Source organism: Coptis chinensis, chromosome 4 (genome assembly GCF_015680905.1).
Source record: "Coptis chinensis isolate HL-2020 chromosome 4, ASM1568090v1, whole genome shotgun sequence".
Taxonomy (NCBI): Eukaryota; Viridiplantae; Streptophyta; class Magnoliopsida; order Ranunculales; family Ranunculaceae; genus Coptis; species Coptis chinensis.
In genome coordinates this window covers 41,815,186-41,828,418 of record NC_141459.1, presented here as the reverse complement: position 1 = coordinate 41,828,418, position 13,233 = coordinate 41,815,186, and positions in this window count along the sequence as shown.

The window sequence follows — 13,233 nt, the reverse complement described above, 5'->3', positions numbered from 1 at the left end:
GTAAACTTAAACACCCACTTCCACAAAGTCCTTGCAACCACTAGAACCAATTTGGTTGTGTCCGCTCTTTGAAGCATCCTATACATCTCTTTAAGTTTGTAGCATTGTGCTTACATCCAATTTAACGTCTATCGATTTCGCCAAAAAGAAAACAGTAAGCTCAAATTTTGGCTCCAACAGTTTACGCTGGTCTAAAGATTCGATTGTTTCTTTTCTATGAAACCACCACTAATGGGTTGTTGAAGCTGCTTGGTCGCCACACAATGCCATTCTCTTTGCATTCGGTTGTCTTCTTTAAGTTTGTACAAGAGAAAATTGAGGCTTTTGGTGTAAACAACCACATCTTTTTCTTTAAAAACTGAACTGTCAAACTCGGTCTTGATCAACTCCGGGTTTGCTAATCGAACCATAACTCCTAGTTAGGAAGTGGAGTTCCTAACTAGCTAGGAAGTGGAGTTTCAAACTTGGACAAGTTCCGAACGTGAAGTTCCAGGCTAGCTAGGAAGTGGTGTTCTTTTCTCCTTATTTGCATAAATATATAGACACAGATGCCCCACTTTTCTCTCAGACGACGATTACACATTTGACCGTTGAGGGAAAATGACAAAAGTGTCGAATTATATTTTATACGAATTCGTATTTCGAATCTTAGAAAAACAAGGTTTTGTAGGAAAATAGGGTTTGCCCTTGTGTCAATTCCTATAAATACCTTTAGTTTTGTTAAGAAATAAGACTTTGTAGGAACGTAGGGTGTGCCCCTGTATTAATTCCTATAACGTCCTTAAATGATCTGGTATGATCTCTCACCCAATATCCAAATTATAAAAGAAACAGTGCTTTGAAAAAGAAATATAACCTTTATTGAGAATTGATTGGCATAGATCATGCCCCTAGTATAGTGGAAGCAGATCCAAATTTGTGAAAATTTTGTTGCTTAGAAGCTAAGTGTAGTGTAACATTACTTGGAAACAGTACATGTTAGCATCGAGATTCACCACTGGAGGATCTTTCATGAACATCTTGTTCCTGGTTAACTTCAAATATGTTCTCATAAGGATAAGTTGAAGTGGTAAAGTCCCTATCCTGTGCGGGTAATCTATTACTTTCGAACGTGTCACCAATCTTCTGTTTCTTGGACTTATCTTGATAGGAATTCCTATCGACTAACTTGTGCTCCGACTGTGATTTCTCGGACTTCCTATCATTATAATGACTAGCAGAGGTCCTACCAATAGGAGCGGAGGTGACACTGGTTATCACTCTTTTGTGAGAAGATTCCCTATCTAATTAGTCTTCTTCCAGTTCCGCATACTTATCAATCTGAGCCTGCAACTCTGTCATGTTCGTCGGCTTCTCTTTCTTCAAGGACATGTATAGACTAGAAGTAGGATCTAACCCCTTTGTAAAGGCCACAATGACGAGGGTCTCATCGACGTTGTCAACATGTAATTGAACCTCGTTAAATCTTTTGGTGAAATCCCTAATACGTTCATCCTTTCGAATCTTCTTGTCAAATATTGCATCAGCGGTTTTAATGTAAGGTCGGTTGCAACTAAATTTCGCAATGAAATTTATAGATAACACCTTAAACTCGTGAATGCTGCCTTGGGCAGCTTCGTGTACCAGATGAATGCCGATTCTGTCAAACTTGAAACAAAATACCAGCACAAATAATGATCTTTCTTAGAAAAACCCACCATTGCTTGACGATAAACAAGCACATGAGAGATCAGATCTTTTTTTCCATTAAATTTAGAGAACTTTGGTGGTTTATAATCATGGGGGATGTATCCACTCATAACATGTCTTGAAAAAGGAGTTCCAATGTCTCCCTCGATTGCTGACTAAACAATTGACTCATCCATCTTGGTTGGTTTCGAATCTCGCAGTTCCTCCAGTATTTGCACCTTAAGCTGTGTAAGAGTAGTCTGTTCATGAATTGGAGTTCTCTTGTTGTTGTACCTTGGACCTAGACTTTGTAGTTCTCATCTCGATGATAATGTGGTTCTAGTTCTCAAGATCGAGTGGAGGAGTTTGCAAAACTGGATCGGGGAACTGAGGGATTTCGAGGTAATGAAGGTGCCCTTAGAACTGAAAGTCTTCTTCATGCCAAGGGTGACCTTGATAGTTGTGGATTCCGAGAAAACACATTCGGGCGTCCATCCCTCATACCTTGAGAACTTGAATACCAAGAGAAGTCAGTTCCGTGTGAACTCGAGTGTCTGGTTGGATCCAATTTCGGATTATAATCCGAATCTAGTTAGTCGCTATGATACCCAACGAAGTAAGGGATATAAGGTCCTTGAGTAGTACCACTCAACCTCATTATCATGTTGGAATAAATCCACCTGCAAGGGTAGAATCAAACTTTGGTTCACCATCAGTGCTTGCTGCTGCACCATCGTCAAGAACTTTTGTTTCACTCTCAAGAACAGACTGTGTGGTTGGATTAGTTGTAACGGTTGAGGGCTGAATAGAGCACTCACCTGAAGCTAGAACTGGTAGAAAAGGAAGCTGAACGAGAGGCATGTCATCATCAGTGTCTTCTTCAGAAGGTGAGGAGGCATCAGGCATAAGTTCATCCTAGATAGCTGAGATACTGGTGTCTAGGTCAGGAAACAAGATGAAAAGGTTGGTCACTCGGCCCTGATCATCCAACTGAGAGACATATCCAGTAGCCTCAATAGCCTCATCAAACTTAACTTGTCTGGCTACATGGAAGGACTCTTCAGAAACATCAAGCACCCTCAGAGCAAAGCGAACGACATTTTTAGCTGACCTCTTCTTCAACTCCTTCACCACTTGAGAATAGAACTCAAAGGTCTCTGCCAAGAGGTCACCAGCCTTCTTATCAGAGCGAAGACGCTTATCTTTTAGAGCCCTCTTATAGCTTGACATGACCTCATTTGTATGGGCAATGGCTTGGCCAATGGTCCTCATCTCGGTGTTCCTACGGTAAAGTTCCCCTTGGACCTGGCCATGTTTTGCTTGTAGAGTAGTGAAGTGGGCACGCAGTTCTAAGAACTTTACTTTCTAAGTGTCAGCATCAACAGCTCTTTTTTGGGTTTTCGAGAGAGAGCTCCGAAGGTTAGGGACAGTGTCTCATATTCTTGAAGCCAGTATCAGATTTCTTCCCTTTCACCAAAAGCTGGTCAACTCGGATCTCAGAGCTCTGCGATTCTCTTCTCAGACCTCTTTTTTTGCGTGATCACTCACCGGTAGCCATGTCATCAGTGGATGTATCGGCGGAAGCCGTAAAGATAGGTTCTTTCATGGCCAAAAAGTTATTCACTAACTGGAAAAGAATATAGGATGTGTAAGTAACACAATGAGAGAAATCAAACATTGAATAGAGAGGAAAGTCTTACCTCGGCAAAGTGAGCAGCAAATCGGCAAAAGGACAGGTCCAAGGTCCCAGCTATGTTAGCTTTAGCCTTGTCAACAGGAAGTTGGGCAACTTCCAAAACTCCAAGCACGATATCAACATCTTTAACAGAGTGTTTGTTGGTAACAGGTAGTTCATCAGTTCATCCCCAACGCCTCATCTCCATTATCACTCCCTTCCAGGGGAATATGGAGATCTTGGCGAAAAGGGAATGTCGTCACTCACCACCCTCCTATCACTGAATTGAGGAGGAGGGAGAGCGACAGTTATGGCAGTTGTTTCAGTAAAGCCCTTCTCCTTGTGATTATCAAGGAGGGAAGGGTTAACAGTCAAAGGGACTTTGTCACCAATTTGTGCAAAACCTGTGGGAGGATCTGGAACTGGTAGGGGTACAACTACTTTCTCAAAACCGGAATGGGGAATAGTTACAGGAACCTTAAAAAGTTTTTCCTCATTCACAGAGAGAGGGCAAAATTTCATCTTCTTACCAGACGGGGCAACATCAGAAGTAGAAGCAGGAGCAGCTCTCTTCAGCTTATGATGGTTGGACGCACGCACTTCCCTTTTAAAATTACTAGCCACCAGCAGTTCATGAGGCAGTTCAGGGCCCCTCCCACCAGTGATCACACAATCATCACTGACAGCAGGCTCCTAAATTAGACCCAATGCCGCAGCATCACTAGAGGCCGCCACAGAGCTCTTCTCCTTTCGGTTTCCTCCTCTTCTAGTACTTAAAGAGGATTCATCCTGAACTAGAGGAGGAAGAAGTCCAACATCCTGATCCACAAGAGGAGGAAGTGTTGTGCGCCCAAAATTCACAGTATTTATCCCAAAAAGGGAAAAGCCAGGGGTAAGTTGCAGTAATTCTTTAGTACACATGTTGAAATATTCAAAAAGACGGGTGGGGTCAGCAACTATCACCCAAGGTATCCTCTGTTCCTTGGGGATCTTCTTGATGAAGTCCACCATAGCAGTGTGATAAGAGCCCAAAACTGTAGTTTTAACCCTTTAACAGTCATACTTTTGGACCAATTATGTGAGTAATAATTAAGAGTTAACACTGATTACGTGTTTTTATGCATTTCAGGCTTCAAAGTCCATTATGTGCAGAAATGTGCCACTTTAGTGAGATAAAGGAGAAAAGGTCGGTTACTAAGGAGTTCTATGATTAAAGGCCAATATTCAAGAAGATAAAGCCTTCCTAAAGCCCGGTCAAAAGCTGAAAAGTCGACACGGGCTGAAACAGCACACAAGTCAGTAGAACTTCCGAAAGCCGTATCTTTGGACTCAAACCTCGGAATTGGGCCTACCTTATGTCAAAACGACCGGCTCGGAAAGAGATTTCCAATGGTCTAAGCCTTGACCCAATCAGAGGAGCAGAAGTGGACAAAAAGTCTGTAGAAGCCAACTGTAGCTGAAGAGGCCTTTTTGGACTGAAAGAATTGGGTTTTGGGCCTGATTCTCTGGCCCAAAACATGGATCCAAACCCATGCACGATTTTTGGATCTGAAAGTATAAAAACCAAAGTTTAGCTCTTTGTTAATGGTAGCTAGTTAGACCTAAAATAATATAGATAATTCTAGATATGTTTTCATTAATTAAATTAAGCTTTAGTTCCATTTTCCATTCTTGTTTTAGATTAATTCTTTGAATCATTGTTCTTGATTGATTAGATAAATAAAATAGTTGTTTTCTCAATTTCAAATTGTGTTATTTCAATTTATAGATATGATTTTAATTCTTGTTGATTATCATTTCGTAGTTTAAATAGATTGAGCCATTGTTAGTTAATTTAGTTAAGTTAGAATTTTAATATGATGTGTAGTTATAATGAAATGGGAAATGATGGTTTGATGACTCAAGGCTAAAACCTCCATTAGAGGGGTTGATGAAGCCTTGATGAAAACTTAGTGGTATAGTGTAGAAACATTGTAGAATCTATTCCAATCTGGAAGGTCGTGATTCGCCATGAGAATGGGTGGACGACCTCACATGCTAGTTAGTACTCGGTAGAAATGCCATGAACACTAGGGATTAGAACTCGAATTTCTTGCCGTAAGAACGTAAGAATCGAGATACAAGAATCTATGTTAGGCTATAAGTTGGATTCGAGGTGGATTCAATTCCCCTCTAATCCTTTATCTAGATTCAAGCACAATCATATTTCCATAGCATTCGTAGTTAAATTCAAATAATCAAATTCAGTAAGTATCGTAGTATATCACCTTCGTAAAGCTCTCATTGACTTAAGACCGATTAATTAGATTAGAAAACAATTCCATGCTAGAGCACTAGGAGTGGAACGAACTTCCTACTCCACTATATCTCATAGACTTGAGAGTAGGAAACTTTGATAACATAGCAACATAAATAGTTTAGTTTACTTACGTTTTGATTTCACCGTTCATTTCGTAGGTATGCAATCAATTTTATTCATTTATCACAGTGTCTGTTACAGTTAGTTGATTCCATAGGGAAGAGTCATCTAAGGAAAAATAGTAAAGAAACTCAGTTGAAAGACTCTAGTAATGATTGCAAAATTCATAAGGAAAAAGGCTTAATGGTTGGAGCATGGGTGTGTTTTCTAGGAACAGGAATTCCCACAGGCTTACCATCATCATCAGAAGAACGAACGTCCTATTCATCACCCAGCACACGGATATGGTGGTTGATAAGTGCTCAAAAACTGCTATTTAACCCTCGATTATGCCTCTTGTTTAGCTATCTTAGTGGACTAATAGTATTTGTAAGTTATGTTTTATGATTCTACAGGTTAAAGAGAGAGTTTTGTGGAATATTAGAGAAAAAGGGGTAAAACGGAGCAATTCGGAGTATTAAGGATCACATAGAAAGCCTGTGGACAATCATGGAGAAGGCCAAGGAATTTGAGCTATTAAAGATGCGACTTGAACCTATTTTAAAGCCTATTTGGAATCCCAAGGCCAAAGGATTCGTTGCTTGGACCAAAGCCCGCAAAAGATGATAGAATGATAGAGCAGAAAAGACAAAATTGGCTAACGCGTCTGGGACGCATGGATCGAGCGTCCAGACGAATTGCTTGCGTCTGAGACGCATGAATAGTGCATCCTGACGCATGAATCGACACTGTAGCCAATTGCTTCTGAGTTTTGGAGCCGAAGTTGGACTCTGAAAGAAGTCTATTTGTATTAGGAAACAAATGACGGTTTGGAATGCTTCTAGAGCTCATTGTAACCTCTATAAATAGAGGACCTAAGTGCCTCATGTAATTTGCCAATTCACTTATACTCTTGTGTCCAGAACTTGAGGCAGAGAGAGATTAATAATAAAAGATCGGTTTTAACTAGCTGAGTCTTAATAAATTAGTCTTTCTAGTCTTATGTTCTTCGACTCTTCTTCTTCTCGTTCTTCGTGTTCTTCCTTCTCAATGGAAGGCAAATCTTCTCCTTCAAGGGAAAAGATGAAGCCGATGCTTAAGGTTTAATGATTCTTCTGGTTTATGGTGTTCTTCAATCAGGTTAGTTCTTTATGTTTTTAGTTATTAGTTTCATTGCCCACACCAGGGGATGGAAGTATATAATAGGGTTTATATTTTGCAATATTAATATCATGCTAATGTTCTTTACTTTTCTTCTAGTAGTATAATTCTTTAGAGTTAGGGAAGTATTCTTTGTGTTGCCTTAGAAGGGGTAGCTCAGGGAGTGGCTGCCTAGGGGAAGTATTCTTTGTGTTTGCCTTAAGTGGTGATTCATTGAATGGCCGTCCTATTAGGAAGTACTCCTTGATGTTGCTCTTGGTAATATATTGAATGGCTTCCCAAGCTTACATAAAAGGAAAGAAGATATTAATAACATAAACATAGGAACAACCTTAAGTAGAGTTAATGATTAACGATGCTTTGTCCAAGAGGGCATCGGCACTCGCTCAATTGCCTAATTGTAGTCTACTTGTAAGAACAACCATGAAGCAGAAGGTCATAGATTAAAAGTATTGGTGGATTCTAATTTCTTGAATTCCCTTTCTTATAAATTCTCAATAGTTTAGTTAATTTAGTTTAGTTTAGCATTAGAATCTAAAATCTCTACAATCATAGTTTTTAATCCCTTAAGCCCCCTTTCCAGTCCTGTCTTTCATATAAACATACACTTAAAAGTGGAACGATACCCTACTCATCCTTTACCTATTAAGGGATAATTAGGTTTTGATACCCTTCTATTTTGTTCAACGACTATACACCATCTACATACACGAAAAAAGGCTTGTCAAATGGCGTCGCTGCTGTTTTAAGTTGTTTATGTTTAACGTTTTCTTTCAAGATTAGAACTTTGGATATTGAGGCAATTTTAGCCACATCATCCATCCTTTTAAGAAAGAAAGAAGCTTGAAGGACATCTCGAAGACAAGATTTACCATCTAGGTTAGTTGAATCTTCATTTTTTTATTTTATTCTTAATATAGTTGCATCATAGTTTAGTTTTATTGCTTTCTAGTATAATTGCATTTAGGACCTTTTCAACAATTGAAGTTGTAAGGCAACACAGTGAAATATCAAACTCTAGTGTTTCTTGTCTAAATCTTGACAAACGGACTATTGATAAGAGCCCAAAACTGTAGTTTTAACCCCTTAATAATCATACTTTTAGACCAATTATGTGAATAATAAGTAAGAGTTAATACTGATTACGTGTTTTTATGCATTTTAGGCTTCAAAGTTCATTATGTGCAGAAATGTGCCACTTTAGATAGATAAAGGAGCAATGGTTGGTTGCTAAGGAGTTCTGTGATTAAAGGCCAAGATTCAAGAAGACAAAGCCTTTCTAAAGCCCGGTCAAAGCTGAAAAATCAAAGTCAACGCGGGCAGAAATAGCACACAAAGTCAGCAGAACTTCCGAAGACCATATCTATGGACTCAGACCTCGGAATTGGGCCTACCTTATGTCAAAACGACCGGCTCGGAAATTCCTTTCCAATGGTCCAAGCCTTGACCCAATCAGAGGAGCAGAAGTGGACGAAATATCTGTCAAAGCCAACTGCAGCTGAAGAGCCCATTTTGGACTAAAGAAATTGGGTTTTGGGCCTGATTCTCTGGCCCAAAACATGGCTCCAAGCCCATGCACGATTTTTAGATCTGAAAGTATAAAAACAAAAGCTTAGCTCTTTGTTAATGGTAGATAGTTAGACCTAGATTAGAAATTAGATTAGTAGCCTCCATTAATTAGTTTTAGATCTCAGTTTTAGAATTTCATTCCCTATTTTAGATTAAAACTTTAAATCATTGTTCTTTATTGATTAGATAAATAAAATAGTTATTCTTGTCAATTTCGATTTTTGTCATTTACAATTTATTAGATCAAATTTCAATTCTTGTTATCATTCAATTCTTAGTTATTAATTAGATTTCGATTATTGTTTAGTTAAATTTCACAAAGTTAGAATCTTTGTAATATGTTGTATTCAATTTCAATGGGAAATGATGGTTTGATGAATCAAGGCTAAAACCTCCATTAGAGGGGTTGATGAAGCCTTGATGAAAACTTAGTTGTATAGTGTAGAAGCGTTGTAGAGTCTATTCCATTCTAGAAGGTCGTGTTTCGCCATGAGAATGGGTGGACGATCTCACATGCTAGTTATAATTGGTAGAAATGCCATGTTAATTAGGGATTAGAACGAGCAATTCTTACCGTAAGAACGTAAGAATTGGATTACAACAGTCTATTCTAGGTGATTAAGTTGGATTCGAGGTGGATTCAATTCACCTCTAATTCTTTATCTAGATTAAAGAGCATTAGTATTTCCATATATTTCGTAGTGACATTCAACATATTGCTTTTCATATTGCATCGTAGTATAATTCCCCTTCGTAAAGTTCTCATTAGACTGAAGACCGACTAATTAGACTAGAAAACATCCCATGCTAGAGCACTAGGAGTGGAACGAATTTGTTACTCCACTCTATTTCGATAGAATTGAGAGTAGAAACTTTGATAAATATAAACATATAGACACATAAATAGTTTTAGTTTTACTTGCGTTTGTAAGTTTAATCGCTTTATTTCGTAGGTAAAACTATTATTTTTACGTTTATGAAATGGCGCCGCTGCCATCTTAGTTTCACTTTAGCATTGTTTTCATAGTATAATTAGTCATTTTTAAGTCCCATTTCACCCACCCACCCTTGTTTGATTCATACTGTGGTTGTTCGTTTCAGCATTGAAAAGTTCCGCGAAAAATTACACGGAGCGCGACCGCGCCCATACCGAGCGCGACCCGCGCTAAGTTACTGGAACACGGAGCGCGACCCGCCCCCATACCGAGCGCGACCCGCGCTAAGTTACTGGAACACGGAGCGCGACCCGCCCCCATACCGAGTGCGACCCGCGCTAAGTTACTGGAACACGGAGCGTGACCGCGCCCAAAGCAAGCGCACCCGCGCCCTAAGCTGAAATTTCCCGGATTTCAACAGGTTTGTTTCAAACTTCGATTTCTAAGTTTTTCAGTGTTCTAACTTGTTATTTACATTGAACACGCGTAAACAAGACGCTATTCATAGGCGAAGCAAGGACGCTATCAGGTATTCCTTTCTTCCATACCTCGCATCTCCAGTTAGAGGTTCATACTAATATATCAAGATTGTTTGGATTGTTTTCGTATTTAGACTTAGACTTGCATGAGATTAAGGTCTAGTCGGAGAAAAACACCGAACGTAATTAACCGTCAACGTCAACAAACAAGTCTATCTAGTTTCTCACCCACTACACCTCTAGCTACTATTTCACACACACCACCTGATATTATGGATGAAGAAAGAGAGACTCCTCTCTCTGACTTTTATAAAGCCTTAAGTGATAGCCCTAAATCTTGCATCGTTCTAGCAGACCCAGTTGGGGATTTCCGCATCCCCCCAAATATATTTAATTTGTTACCCGCAGACCATGAAAAACCTTATCAGCCATGCGTAGGATTGAACAAGTCCTTACAACATTCCACCATCCTACGGTTGGTACGGAAACAAATTAAATTGAGGGTATTCCCTTTCACCTTAGCTGATAAGGTGGCGTCTTGTTAACTGCCCAAACGCCTAATTCTGTGGACTCGTGGGCCAAACTTGTTCAAATTGTTTATGGAACATTTTTACCCACCCCTAAAGATGGATGAAATGCTTTCCAAGATTCACTTCTTTCGACAGAATCCTCATGAATCAATTTCAGAGGCTTGGAATCGTTTCACCGATCTCCTTATAGAGTATCCACACCATCACCTAGCAAAAGACACGTTAGTTCGTGCCTTTTTCAAAGGATTTCTACACCACCATAAAGAAGTCCTAGACATAATGAATGGGGTAGTTTCCTAAGTAAAGGAGCCTCGAGGCATATAAATTTTTGGAAGATCGGACTAAAGCGTAATAATAATGGGGGTAGTGGCGATTACTCCGCTCCGCTAGTTCTTCTTCAACGATTAAAGGCTACCAAGTATGTTTGAGGTTAAATCAGATCCCGAGCTTAAAACTCTAATTGAATCCCTCACAAAAAGGTAGAGGCCATTTCTGTACAACAAAAAGTCTATCCCGTCATGAATGTAAATTCAAATCCATGTAGTTTACATTTTTGAGTCTTGAGCATCCCGACTCCCAATCGTCCTATAGCCTATGAACATTCTTGTTCCATTAATAGTGAACCTAACGCCCCTTGGAGACAAAATCCCAACTTCGGTTGTAGAAATAACCAACAAGTCACACCTACAGGGTACAATAATCAATATGTTAGGCCAACGCACAGTTATAACCAAGCTCTACCACAACAAGGACAGGATCAGGGTAATTATAATAATTATAACAACCAAGCGCAACCTCGACAAAGTCAAGCACAAGGTCAAGGTAGTTATAATAATTATAATGCTAATAGAGGTATCGTTCCGATAAATAATAACTATCACAATCCGCCCATAAATAATCAACGCGAGATAGTTCCAGTCACACCACCCGTGACTACTACACCCACACAACCGGATCATCTTGACACCTTCATACAAGTGAGCCAACAACTTTTCCAAACCATGGCTCAATCTAACCAACACATTCTACAATCCGTTAATAATTTAAACCAACAGTTAGCCCAAGAGAAAGCCCAACCAAAAGGCGTGTTTCCGGCCCAAGCGATACCCAACCCTAGAACAGCAAACACAGCTTTTGAGGTAGACTGTAATACTAGTATGGAAACTACATCCGTAGGTCAGCTAAATGCCATCACCACTCTTCGTTCTGGAAGAGTGGTTGATAACAAAGTAACTATGCTTATAGTTACCCCATCAGTACTCCCTACATCGGATATCGAACTAGATACCGAAATAGAAAACAAGAACCTACCACCGTAGAGGTACCGGTTAAACCACAACCTAAGAAACGAAAGCCAAGGTTACACATCAAGTCGAGCCATACTCTAAATATAGAGCGAAACCACCGTTCCCTCAGAAATTAGCCATGCTAACCAGGGATACTAACTTTGAGGAGATTAGGAATGTTTTCAAAAATCTAACGATAAACCTTCCTTTTCTCGAAGCTATAAAAAAGCTACCTAACCATGCTAAGTTTCTTAAGGAGTTGTGCACTACTAGGCGTAAGATCAACATACCTAAAGACGCCTTTCTAACTGAACAGTTCCCAACTTTATCCGAAAATAATGGAATTGTTAAGTAAAGGACCCCGGTCGATCCCTACAGCATAATGCACCTTAGGAGATTCTCACACGACGACGACCCCTACTAGACACGGGGGCTAGTGTTAACTTACTCCCGTTTTATTTGTATAAACAAATAGGTGTAGAGGAGATGCAACCTACTAAAATGACATTGTAATTAGGCGATCGGTCTATTAAGTATCCTAAGGGTGTGGTTGAAAACGTCTTTGGTTAAAGTCCAAAATTTTTACTACCCACCGACTTCGTTATCCTCGACCGCGAAGTCACTAACGACTCTGTACCTATCATTTTAGGGCGTCCCTTCTTCAAGCTGCCAACGCTCATAAACTGCCGCGATGGTTCGATGTCCTTGTCTTTTGGCCATCTTTCTGTTGAGGTAAATGTTTTCAAAATGAGGACACAGTATCCCGATTCATCTAGAAATGGCGTGGTTAGCATGATCGAGAGCTTAGCTCAAGATTACTTCAAAAACATGTTTTCGGAGAAACAGATTAACAAATTCCTTTCCTTCGGAAATTCCGACTTTAACAATGACTCCCTGGTAGTAGAAGAAATCGAAGAAGAATTCTTGCAACTCTTTTGCACCGCTTCTTTACCACTTCGCGAGTCCCTCTTTGCCAACAACCATTCATCCCTTGATGCTATGACGGAAGATGAATTTTTCAATCTCTATCCCAGTGATCCTTTTGACCCACCTATTGAGGAATGTCTTGCATATATCAAGATTTCTGATGATATGGACTTGAGAGCTCTAGCTGAGAATCATTCACCTTCCATCACCAATATTCCCCACCCTCCACCTTTTCAAAGGAACCTCGAGTTTGCACTTTCGACCCTTTAGTTTCTCCCATTGCTTCATGATTTTTAAATCCACCTAGTAAACAAATACTTCCCAAGGATAAACCACTTGACACCTTCATTTTCAGACTTGAGACAGTCCCTAACTACACCATGAATGAGTTTTGTGCTAAACCCACATCCTCATTTTTTCCATGCTTTCCCGCTAAAACTTATCCCAATCCACCATATTTTCCACAACCATTCACTTTTCCACACTTATTCACTAGGACACCCTCTCGTTTAAAGATGAAACATAAGGTGCATGCTCGGTTATGTTATAGGTCTATCCGACTTCGCTTTCATTCCACTAGGCTGCGTCATAGGAAATCTTGGTGC